Source organism: Lactuca serriola, chromosome 9 (genome assembly GCF_051521515.1).
Source record: "Lactuca serriola cultivar US96UC23 chromosome 9, Lser_US96UC23_V15, whole genome shotgun sequence".
NCBI lineage: Eukaryota > Viridiplantae > Streptophyta > Magnoliopsida > Asterales > Asteraceae > Lactuca > Lactuca serriola.
The window spans coordinates 74849357-74861954 of NC_136416.1; the positions used below are offsets into that span (position 1 = coordinate 74849357).

The following is a 12598-nucleotide window of genomic DNA, read 5'->3' on the forward strand; positions in this document are numbered from 1 at the left end:
TATAGTTCATACCTAGTCTACTGTTTGCTTAGATCTCTTCATGTTATGTTTTTATGCTTCTTTGTCCCTTTTTGGTTGGTCTTGATGAGTTAAGGCTGTTTTAGAAGCTAAATCTTGTAGATCTGGATGTTTGGAGAGTTCCTCAAGCTTAAACGTTCAAACTTTATGGTGTTTATGGTCTCATGCATGTATTAAGCCATTTATTAAGCTCTTTTGAGCTCTAGAGTCTCATTAATCATTGCATGCATGTAAAGTTGGAAACTTTACGTGATAAACCATCTTAAGCAAGTCAGATATGGATTTGGGTTGAGGTCTTAACCGATTAAGAGTTGGAAATGGAAAGTTAGCCAAACAGGGGTGTACGTTGGACATACAAGCTCGTACATGTCGCGTACAATACTTAAAGCGAGTACGCTTACCGTACAAGCTGAGTACGCCCTGCGCACTCAGCAGTGGGCTACGCAAGTTGGGCTTTTTGGATTTGGGCTTCATTTTGGACTTTAGGAGTCTAGCCCTTTATTATGGGCCATCAGAATATTGTTTTGGGGCTATGAATATATTTGGACCTTGGTTTAAGGCCCATGAAGGGTTTGGCCCCAATTTGGAAAATCGGGCCATAGTGGGCCTTGGGTGATGATTTTAGAATATTGGGCATTTGGAAAAATTGGATTGAGCCTAGGCCTTGGACCAAGTTGGGTAAAGGGTAAAAAGGTCTTTTACCCTCGTATAGATTCTTTGTATGAGTTGGGGTCTAATTATTAATTAGATGTTATTGGTATTTATAGCTCGGGGATTTGTCAGACCAGCAGCCAAAGATTTATTATTGTGATTTAGCAGTTCGAGGTGAGTTTCCTCACCATGTTTAGCGGGTCGAAGGTAACAATGTCGGCTATTGATTTGTTAAGTAAGAATACTAGATGTCTATGCGACTCTTTTATGTGTATGTGGCTGTATGCTTAATGGGTTGGGCCCGATGGTTATTCTGTATGCTATTACATTTTATCCTTATATGAATTGTATGTGGGCGGGGCTCGATATGTGAGTTTGGGAGGGGCCCGTTATACTCGCTGGGCGGGGCCCGTTACACTCAATAGGCGAGTCCCGTTATTTGTTATGTATGTATGGTATGTGGTATGTTACGGAACTAACTAAACTTTGTGCTTATGGTTTTCAGTTTATGTTTTAGGTACTCATGGTTCCAAAGGGAAGAGCTAAGGATGATTGTAGGGCACACACCACCTCATTCTGCATTTTGTGATTTACTGTTATCTGATATGTTGATTGATATATTTGTTTTATCTGGATTTTTATGATGATGTATTTGGGATATTGGTAGGCATGGTGCATGAAATTGACCGTGCTCACGTAAGTTTTCCCAAAATACCCATACATGTTATCTGATATGATTTGATCTGTGAATCTGTAAATTGCATGCTAGGTAGGGCTAAGGATCTGCTCAATATTTGCATGATAGAATGCAAGGAGAGATGCCTTTATATGCCTATTGTACGAGTTTGTAGACTTGCATGCTAGTACTGATTAGTCAGTGATAGGAAGGCTTGATTAGGTGATGCTTCGTTCTGATTATTTGATGCTCGAATGCTCCTTGCTTTGTGCTTTCTAGTAGTTCTCACTAGCTTCAGCTAACTAGTAAGTGGATATGCTAATTTGCATATTATGGGAACTAAATCATTTTAGAAGATTAGGTTTTAACTCTATTGCGCAGCTCTTGTCTTAGTCCAACTGTTGTAGTGTGAGACCTTTCATTCAAAGAATTATCTGGTTTTAGTTATATGTAATGGTATTTGTGAGCAAGTTAGAGGAAGTTGGTGGGAGTTCCTTTTACATCTGATGGCAGAAAGTGGTTTCGAGTTTTCCATAGGAAAATCTAGGATGAGATCTAGTGTTGGGAGCCTTATTTTGATGAGGGATAATTGTATAGATATAGGGTGACTTGGTAGATTCAAGGTAATCCTTGAGGAAAGTATGGATAGATGTGGAAGTTAGTATGGAGCCATACTACTAGAAGCAGAGGATCCATACTCGATTCAAGGAGGACTGCGATGAAACTAGGAAGCTTGTAGAGATTATGATCCCTCGATGTATTATGATGCTTATTCTGATGATTTATATTGTCTATTTTCAGTATGGTGACTCCGCAGGGCAAACCTTGTGGCAGTTCTGGTGCTGGAGAGGGTTTGGGCCTCGGTACTGGAGTTAGGCAGCTAGATAATCAGAGTAGGGACTTCATCTCGTCTAAGATTATGTGTTGTATTCTTAACCAGACTCTTGTGATCTTTGGTATGATCAAGGAGGGCATTCTGGAGATTCTGAATAAGAGGTTGAGTGCCATTCGATCTGAGACGGTGGCCTTGGTAGCAGCGCGTTAATTGATCTTCAGGGATTTTTAGGCATGTGGAGCTCTAGCCTATCACAGGGAAAAGGACCCTATAGCGAGCAGGAGGTAGTTAGTGGATGTTGTTAATGCATTCCGCACCAGCAGTTTCCCAAGGAGGAAAAGGTCAGACTTGCCTCCTCTTGTCTGAAGGATAGGGAATGGGATTGGTGGGAGGAGATCGAACGCTCATTTGGTGATGTTGCGGTTGATTCGATGACCTAGGACGATTATGTGGCCTGGTTCAGGGCTAAGTTCACACCAGTGATTGGGTGGAGCAGTTGGCGCGAGAGTTTTAGGATCTCCGCCAAACTACTACGACGGTGGCTAATATCACCACGATGTTCCGAGAGAGGGAACTTTGGGTTCCGTAGTATGTATTGGATAGGAGATGAAGAAGGCTATGTATCCCGAGATTTTGAGGAGTGACATTCGGCAGTTTGTGAGCCGATCCAGCTGCAAGACACTGGAGGATATGATAATGAGGGATATATATATATATATATATATATATATATATATATATATATGTATGTATAGAGAGAGAGAGAGAGAGAGAGATTGACCTTGAGATAGAGAGGAAAGAGGAAGTCGGATGAGGTACAAGTATCTTGGGTTTGGGCAAGAGGCCCAATGTTGTTGATACAAGAGGGAAGGGCCAACAGGGTCGGGGCCACCGTGGCAAGTGCGGCAGGATACACGATGGGGCATGTAGGTTGGGTGGGTCTAGTTGCTTCAAGTACGACCATACTGGTCATATTATCAAGGATTGCACTGCTACTACCCCCAACACCTTGATATCTTATTTAATATGCTTTCATTGCAATCAGAGGGGCCACAAGAAGGCCCATTATCTTAGTTTGGCTGCAGCAGGACAAGTGTGAGCACCCGCTCTTGCAACTCTTCGGATTACTAACGGCCGCCAGGGTCGGGCAGATGCACCTGTGGTGAAGAGCAAAGATTTTCAACATACATCCGAGTAGGCTCGTGCAGCTCCTGACGTGGTGATGGGTATGTATCTTCTCCCTATCTCTTTATTTATATTAAATTTTTTCTTATATTTATGTGTTTTATTTTAGAATCGTTTCTTGTGAACGGTATTTATGCATTGGTATTGGTTGATTCGGGGGCTAAAAGATCTTTTGTATCACTTGTGCTTAGCAAGGGGTTTGTAGAGCTCCGGGGGAGCTAGATTATCCCTTAGAGGTCCAGATAGCAGATGATAGATATGTTCAGCTTGCGAGGGTTCATCGGGGTTGTACTCTTCAGTTATTCAGCAAGCAGTATATGGTCGACTTGGTTCCCATTCATTTGTGTGGGAACAAGGTTATTTGGGTATGGATTGGTTGAGCACCAATGGGGTAGTGATGGATTATGCGTAGTAGTTAGTTTGCGTCCGGACCCCAAATGGGAGAGAGTTAGTGGATTATAGGGAGAGATCTCAGTGTGGGACAATTTTGTGTTCAGTAGCGATGGCCAAACGCTATATTCAGCTGGGTTGTTCTAGATTCGTCGCCTATATTATGTATACACGGGATATGGTTAAGGCGACCGTGGATGATGTGCCTATTGTGCGGGATTACCTGGATGTGTTTCCGGAGGGATTGTCTGGGGTGCCTCCGTATAGATGTTGAATATTGCTTTGAGGTGTCGAAGGTCATGAATAGTTTCGTTAGTCTGTAATTTTTTTATAAGGGCACTTACTTTATGTATCGAAGTTTTCAATGTTTAGTCCCTTGTATTTTTTATGTGCTTTCATGATACCTATATATATATATATATATATATATATATATATATATATATATATATATATATATATATATATATATATATATGGAATTTGTACTACAGATAGATAAGAACTTTTGTTATTTTATCAAAATACTCTCTGTAGTTTTGAAAGCATAGCCAAACAGACTTTATTTTGATCCCGTGTTCATCATTCTTACTTTACTCTGATCTCGTAATTGATACTTAATTTTATTACAACTACATTTGCTATCAGAGCAGGATTCATACAGAATTGTTCTGATTTTCTGAGTTTTTGCAAAAGTTTTGAGTCTCGTTCCATATTTCAGTTTTCCGCTATTTTTCTTTATAAAATCATTTTAGATCTTTTGTTGTGAGTCGATTTTGCATTCTAGTTGTAAAATCGAGTGTTCAATTGTTGAATTCTGAGTGTTTTTTCTGTTTGATTTCAATTTGATTTGAGTTTTTCTTAAAATTTTCCGGACAACAGTGGCGAACTTTAACATGAACACAATGACTTCTTACTCTCATCTCCTTGGTTCATCGATGAAGATTCTGATGCTGATTCCTGAGTACTATGATCAGTGGGCTGATCAAATGGAGGATTACTTGAATGGAATTGATGAAGAACTTTGGAAGTGTATGCTCGGTGATGTTCGTCCTCCTGTTGCTGTTCGGTGTATTGGAACTTCTTATAACAATCAAAATGTCAATGAATAGACTGAAAGATTGTTGAAAAATGAATAGAAGTGTATGAGAGAACTCAGAGGTGCTCCTCCTCCTGTTGTTTACAATGACGTGCGTAGGTGTAAGACTGCAAAAGAGATTTCTGATACTTTGAAGGAAAAGTATCAAGGAAGTGAAAAAAACAAAGATCAGTTCAGTCAAACAATGTATGTTTGAATTAAGAGAATTCAAGCAGACGGTAGGAGAGACCATTGAATCTTATTATGATCGTCTGAATGAGCTAATCTTCAAATGTAACTGATATAGAGTCATCTGATCAACAATGGAGTTCAATCTCACATTCATCATGGGTCTTCAGAAGGAATGGAAAAATGTAAGCCTCATGATAAAGACACAACAAAGTTTTGATTACTTCTCTCTGAATGATCTTTACAATGTGATGAAAGCACATGAATCCGAAGTGTATGAAATTATTAAGGAATCAACGATCAGTATAGGTGGTCCACTTGCACTTGTTTTGAAAGTTATTGGAAGTGAAGCTGAGAAGGAGAATTTGGAAGATGAAGGTCTGATCGTCAACTCTGATGACGAAGTTGTTGCATTTTACTCTAACAATTGAGTAAAGAAATTTTCAAGAGGCCTTTCAATGTAAAGTTGAAAACAAGTGAAGGGAAGGGAAGTTTTGTTGGAAAGTACGGGAATGAAGAGAAGAAAGTTGAGAAAAAGGAGGTTCATGCTGAGGAAGAAAAGAAAGAAAAAAAAGCTGAAAGGTGATTCTGGATTCGACTGCCATTACTGCAATGGGGTGAATCATATGTCCAATGACTGTATGCTGAGAAAGTGAGATGAAAAGAAGAACAAGGTCAAAGACAAAGCTTATTACGTTGAGAGATTGGAAGAATTTCGTGCAAAGTAGAAGGGATTGTCTCTAGTGGCCAAAGGTGTGGATGAAGAAGATGGAACATACTAGATTTGGTCTTCGGGTTTTGATGACGACAAGATACGAAACCCTACACATGGGGCTATGTTTGCGATGCATGAGGAAGAAGAGGAAGAGAAAATTACTGGGAAGTGCTTTGTTTCGACATCTTCACACAAATCACCAATGACTTCTCAAGTACGTTCTCTTTTACAATCTTTTAATATTCCCTCAAGTGCATATGATTCGATTCTATCTGAGTTTGATGTAGCAATTACTTATGTTAATGATCTACTTATTTCTGCTTGTAATGATGCTAAGAAGTCGAAAACACAACTCTTAGAAACTCATAAGATGTTGGAATTGAAGAAAGTGAAAATAGAATACTTAGATATGCAAATAACGAATCTGGTGTCTGATAGGGATAGTTTAAGTGTTGAGGTTAAATTGCTGTTAAAACAAAGAAATATCTACTGTAATCAGCCAAACGTTTATGTAGTAAATTGACAACATTGCATAATTCATCGGATATTAGCAAGGAACAACAAAGGAAACTTTTGCCCTTTTTAGCATTCGAAAGGGAGAAAATTGACTATACTTCCTATGATTGTGAAAAGATAATTGCTAAATTCGATAGGGTTCCAGACGATAGATATGCATATGGAATAGTGAAAAATGATGAATGTGTGGATGCTAATGAATTAGTTGATATTGTAAATGACACCTTGACCAAAAATGAACAAATAAACATTTTGAAAAGAACTTAGAATTCGAAAGTGACCCTCAAACTAATTTTGCTGATATCGAAGATGATTCTGATGATATTAGTGAAATTGAAGAGGAGGAAGTCATTGATTATTCTCAGTTGTCTGTCATTAATGTCACATCGATGGCTAAAGGAAAAGAAAAATGTAATTATTCTTCGGTTAAAGTTGACACTACTCTACCCTCAACTTTGAAAGTTAATGATCGTGACCATGTAACTGTCGAAAATCGTCAAACTGGCAGTGATGATGAAAATGAAGATGTTCTGAAAGAAACAACAATTCCAAGGGTTGTAGTTGATCAGGTTTTTGACGAACCTGAGAAATTCGACACAATTTTGAAGGAAAAAGGTTCACATTACCTTGAAACATATGCAGTTGTGTATCCGAATTTCAAATGCTCAGGTGAGGTTATATTTCTGAATCAGGTTTTTGTCAAAAAGGTAAATAGTGATAATATTAAACCTAAATGAATCTTCGAATGAAATTATCTGAATGAAAAGTAGTATGAAAAGTATCTGAATGAAAGTTCTTCATCCAAGGAATCGAATCCTTCAGTCAAACAATGGAGAGCTATTCCGAAAGCAAAGGTTAATGAGAAACGAACTGAGAAGCAAAAGGCAAAAGTTAATGAAAACTTGAAACCTCTGAATGATTACATTTTTGTGCCTTTAACTAACGGAGTTTACTTAATTGATAGTATCAAATCTAAAGTTTGTAATTGGATCATATGATCTTTTCAAAATGCTTTTCAATCTAATAACCAAGGACCCAAACAACCTTGGGGACCTATATTCTTTCATTGATTGCAGGTTTTGAGTGACGAGCAATATGATGACAAATGGTATATTGATAGTGGTTGCTCTCGTCACATGACTGGAAAGAAGGAAAACTTGTGTGATTATCGAAGTCTAAATAATGCTGGAGTGGTGACGTTTGGCAACAATCACAAATGTTATGTGAAAGGTTATGGAAAATTAACAAATGAGTAATTCACAGTGAACAAGATAGCTTATGTCGAAGGTCTTCAACATAACTGGATAAGTGTTTTCGCAACTTGTTGTGGGCACTGGCAATCAAGTGGTTTTTAATGAAGAAGGAAGTGTGATTTCGAACATAGACACAAATGAAGTATTGCTCAAATCAAAAAACAAAGGCGGTATGTTTACTCTTGACATTAAACCAATTGTTGGGATTCCCTCGGTCTACTTACTTTCAAAAGCTTCATGTGATGTTAGTTGGATTTGGTATCGAAGGCTTTCTCATTTGAATTTTCAAAATTTGAATAAATTGGTGGCAAATGATCTTGTTTGAGGTTTACCTGTATTAAAATATGATAACGATACTTTGTGTGCAGTTTGCAAACAAGGAAAGAAACACAAATAAGGTCGTCTAATTGTTATTAATTCAAAGATTCTTGAACCTTTGGAACTTCTTCACATTGATCTGTGTGGACCCTCGACTGTTGAGACTCTCAACAAGAAGAAATACATATTGGTCATTGTTGATGAATTTTCAAGGTTTACTTGGGTATATTTTCTAAGACTGGAATCCAAAACTGTTCAAGCAATGATCGACTTCATCAAGCATATTGAGCTATGTTTGAAGAAAAAGGTTCAAAAGATCAAGAGTGACAATGGATCAGAATTTAAGAGCAATGTTCTTGATTATTTCTTAACAAAAAAAGGAATTTCGCATAATTTATCTTCACTTTACACTCCTCAACAAAATGGTGTTGTAGAAAGGAGAAATCGCTCACTTTGCAAAGCAGCAAGAACAATGTTCACATATGTGAATCTTCCTCAATATCTATGGGCCGAAGCAGTTTCCACTGCATGTTATACTTAAATTGATCTTTTATTCATCGCCGTTCTAACATCACTCCATATGAAATTATCAACAACCGAAAACCAAATGTTAAATTCTTCCATGTTTTTGGATGCAGGTGCTTCATTATGAATCTCGAGGATAATCTTTCGAAATTTCAGTCAAAAGCTGATGAAGGGATATTCTTGAGATATTCTTATAATTCGGTTGCCTACAGGGTGTTAAATAAACGAACGAGGAAAATCAAATAAACATTTAATCTTACTTTCGATGATTATTATGTTAAACTCGTTGAAAAGACCTTTGAACAACAACATATCTACTATAATAAATGAAGTTTTTTTTGCCACATGTCATCTTCTCCTTTATTTAGACACATGGCATTTTCTAAAATTTTTAAATTTTCTATTTTCCACTTGTCATTTTATTGTATTTTTCATTTTATCAAATTAAAATTTCACATTTAATATGTAAGGTAATATATATGTAAGGTATTTATTAGAAAAAGTTTATATATGTAATATATTCAATACATTAAAGCCTCATTAATTTTAATAAATCAAAATTTTTCTTATTTTTCTTATACATCCAAAATTTTCAAATTGCTAAAGTTTTATATTTTTTTTAAGTAAACCCATGTAATACATGGGTCTCACACCTAGTAATGAATGAATCAAATAATGAATCTCAAACTATGAATTCATTAGATTTTGATTATGATTTCATTTTTGGTGTTCCAGATCGAGCTATTGATGCATAAGTTAATGCTGATAACATTTAAGTGCCTGCATCCACTACTAGAAAAACAGCCTTTTACGACGCGCAAAACACGACGCTCTTTGATTTATGTTACGCATTAGAGAGTGACATTAAAAAAGTATCATCTCTTCAAAAATTTTAAGGATTTATGTCGCGCATTACTGAGTGCCTTTAAATTAGTGTCTCATGTAAAAATATTAAAAACACGGAAGGCACTTGTGCGTCATCTGTGAATGTCGTTTTATATTTTTTTTAAGAAACGCGCGTGTCCGAGGGAAAATGAAATCCCCCAAAATTTTGAACACCCGCCATCCTCTTCCTGTGTACTCTCTACACCCGCCAAATCGATTTCATTCTCTCCCTTCCTTCTCTCTGCAACCCCTTCCTCTGCGATCGACTTTCACTTCCTTCTCTGTGTAAACCCTAATCAAACATAACGCATTTGCAATGGTAATGTCTTCTTTCACAAAATAGACGATTGAGCGAAGAACTAGGGCTTCTGATGAATCGAACATCACCAACAATGATAGCTACCCATAATAATTTGTTTTTTCTCTCGGACTCCACCATTTGTTTTTTCTCTCTTTACGATTGATTTTTCTTACCCACCGACTCTCATTCACTCCCGTGATCCTCATCTTTCCTGTTTCACCATATCTATCAATGGGTATGTAAAGATTACAATGGCCCTAAACTCAACTTTTCTCATTGTTTATGGCAAAATATCGAATCACCATAAAAAATTATAGAATGTCTGAAGTCTTGTTGTTATATTTTTTTTGCACACCTTGAATCCTTTAATCAACACTCTTTTTTTGCACCACTTCCAGGAAAACGATGCATCCAATCGACACGACCCGACCTTAAATGCACTTCTTCAGACAAAAAGGGTGTATATACATACCATATTCTCTCCATTCAAGATTGGTCCGGTTCAATTGTACTTTCCCTCTTTCTCTCACAGGTAACGTGATTGATCTTTTTTTTATTTTGTTTCTGTTCTTCATCATTTTCTTCCTTTCTGAAATTAGGGCTTTTGATAGCTAACGTGATTGATCTTTTTGTATTATTGATTTTGTGTAACAATACTCTTTTTTGATTCTTACATGAATCAGGGTTTCATTTTATTCATAGCTTCAATCAATTTTGACTATTTGGTTTTCATTTTATTCAATGTTTGATGATTGTTTTTTCATTTACTTTATGTAATAGTGTTTAATTTCATTAGATTAGTTGCTTTTTATGTTGGAAATAATTACATGCTGAGAGATGTTGATAAATGTGTGTGATGATGCCTAATAGGTGTATGATGAAATGCCAAGGAGAAGATGTCCTGGAAGACAAGCTAAGTATTGTCTTTTCTTGAGGAGGAAAGTATATACAATGAAGTGTACATGAAGCCGATTAAGGACATGTCTGTGACTTTGTTGTCTTCCACTAACCACATCATCAGGCCAGTTTGCAGATGGGTCGATGTTCAACCCACACGCTCTTGGATGTGATGGGGTTATAGAGCCACTTAGTATTCTTGATCTAGGACCAGGACTACTCATCCTAGGACTAGGTATAGGTGGGCATTCAGAGTTGCATCGACTATGTTTCCAGAATAACTAGGTAGACATGTCTCAACCAACCGAGTTATGAATTGAGTTGTTACCTGAACCGAGACTAGAGCACTGAACCGACTCAAGAAAACTGGCATCGGCATAGAACGAAACTGAATCAGGCCAAAAAGAACCTTCTCACATCTCCTACTCTAAGGTATGCTGTCCTTGCCTAGCTTTTTGACCTAAGTTAGTGATACATCCTCGTGTTTTTCTTTGGACTTGGGGTTGATGATAAACAAGTTGACGAAGAATTCTAGGAAGAATTGTTTACTGAACGATTTGAAATCCCAATCTGTTTATATTTTCTTATTTGAGTTTTTATTTTGAAACACAATTATTTTGAAAAAAAATACTAATTGATAAGTTAATGGTTACAGATCGTGCATTATCTAGCTCATTCTTACTTTTTATCTCTTCTGCGCTCTTAATTAGCTATTGATTCTTACTTTCGTAATTGATCTACTTTTATGCCTTATGATGTTCCAGATATCTACTGGAAGAACGAGCACAGGTTGATGTGTTCTGGTGAGGCTTGTACTGCTGCTGAGAGAGATCGATACGAGAAATCGGTAATTGTTCTTCTAAACCCTAACATCTAATCGTTCATTTGGGGTTTTTAACATCTATATAGAATTTATTGCATCTGTCGAACATATTTGGTTGGAATTAGCCAATCAGGTACCAATCTCAAGCCCTTAGATCTCCAGGTTCCAGGTATTTTTTTTTTGTTTTTGTTTTTGTTCATGATTTCTTTATAAACAGAAAACATTCAATACAGACATGAGTTATTTATTTATTTTTTCAAATTGTTAACCATTATATTGTTTTAATTTAATCTACAGTCAAAGTATCGATACAGTGAAGGGACTTTTTGGCATTGACCTTGTTAGCAGGTATGCACTTGTTGCATTTACTTTACATAACATTTTCATGTATTAAATAATGTATATGGTATCAAATATTTTATTTTGTTTGACTTTATGTTGACTTTGTAGGGTGCATTGTGCTGAGAGTGGTGAAGAAAGTTTAGAAACAGAGTCAATTTATTCTCTTAAATGCCACATATCACATGAAGTCAATCATTTGCATGAGGGGCTGAAACATGTAATTTTTGTTATTCACATTTATGCTTTTATTATTCTACTTATTTGATCATATCATAATTAATTATTGACTTATCTTATTTAGGGGCTGAAATCAGAGCTTGAAAAGGCTTCTCCTTCTTTGGGTCTGTATAAGACGTGGACATGTCGTATTTAAAGCAACAGGTGATTAACAATTATTCATTTATGTGTGAGCATACCCGTTTTATCTCATGTAATAGGGCACATAACAAATTTTTATTTTTTCTATAATTATATGGAAGTATTCAGGCTACTTTTATAGATACTGTCAGTGCACTTTCTAATGGAACAAAAACCAGAAGCCCCGAACATTTTGCAAGTCCAAGGGAGATTCTTATTGAGATTAAGAGTATTGGAATTTATCTAGAGCTAGTGGTTATTAGATGAAGTCAACAAAGTCTACATTGGTTAGTTTACTAATATAAAATAAATTCCCTTTTAATGAATTTATATCTGCATAAAGTATTTATTTAATGTGCTTAATGAAATATGGGTGATTTTATATATTTAGGCTTGGTGTATGCTTCTGTTTGGGTGTTCGGATAATAAAACGGATATCATAGTTGCATCTTTGACTACAGGTGACTTGAGACTGATCAAATTCATATTCTCAAGAATTGAGATTAAAACAGAGATAATTTGGTTTGCATGTAGAAACTATCCTGAGGGTACAATCAATGATATGGTTGAAGATGTTTCTCAACCTTGTTTAATTAACATGATTTATGTAATAGGACAGTCTGTTGGTGCCCATATATCTTCTT

The 12598-nt window shown here is 36.4% G+C and overlaps 1 long non-coding RNA gene across 1 annotated transcript; it reads left to right on the forward strand.

The window, feature by feature from the left end:
- Positions 1-11394: 11394 nt before the first annotated feature.
- LOC145074768 (uncharacterized) lies at positions 11395-11818 on the forward strand. Its single transcript, XR_013692104.1, has 3 exons — positions 11395-11424; positions 11553-11603; positions 11706-11818. It is a non-coding gene; the product is annotated as an uncharacterized LOC145074768 (long non-coding RNA).
- Positions 11819-12598: the final 780 nt, after the last annotated feature.